A 237-nucleotide genomic window follows, 5' to 3' on the forward strand; every position below is an offset into this window, starting at 1 on the left:
ATTATTATTATTATTATTATTATTATTATTGGGGACAAAGCCTTAACTCATGATAGTTAGTTTCTTATAAAACTGATTCGAGTGAGATAAAAGATTGCACCGAAAGAGTGGGAAATAAAATAATATAAAAAGAAGAGAAAAGAGAGTAGAAAATTAATTAAAGGTGGCATATAGAATAAGAATTATGATACAAAAGGCTCATTTGATAAACGATTTTATTAGGTGATGATATATAAT

Source organism: Arachis ipaensis, chromosome B06 (assembly GCF_000816755.2).
Source record: "Arachis ipaensis cultivar K30076 chromosome B06, Araip1.1, whole genome shotgun sequence".
In the NCBI taxonomy this organism is placed as follows: Eukaryota; Viridiplantae; Streptophyta; class Magnoliopsida; order Fabales; family Fabaceae; genus Arachis; species Arachis ipaensis.